The sequence below is a fragment of the Papio anubis genome, chromosome 5 (genome assembly GCF_008728515.1).
Source record: "Papio anubis isolate 15944 chromosome 5, Panubis1.0, whole genome shotgun sequence".
NCBI lineage: Eukaryota > Metazoa > Chordata > Mammalia > Primates > Cercopithecidae > Papio > Papio anubis.
The window spans coordinates 43788181-43788441 of record NC_044980.1 but is presented as its reverse complement, the minus strand read 5'-3'; positions in this window follow the sequence as shown (position 1 = coordinate 43788441).

The window sequence follows — 261 nt, the reverse complement described above, 5'->3', positions numbered from 1 at the left end:
GCCTGTAATCCCAGCACTTTGGGAGGCCGAGACTGGCAGATCACGAGGTCAGGAGATTGAGACCATCCTGGCTAACATGGTGAAACCCCGTCTCTACTAAATATACAAAAAATTAGCAGGGTGTGGTGGCGGGCGCCTGTAGTCCCAGCTACTCTGGAGGCTGAGGCAGAAGAATGGCGTGAACCCGGGAGGCGGAGCTTGCAGTGAGCTGAGATTGTCTCACTGCACTCCAGCCTGGGCGACAGAGAGACTCCGTCTCAA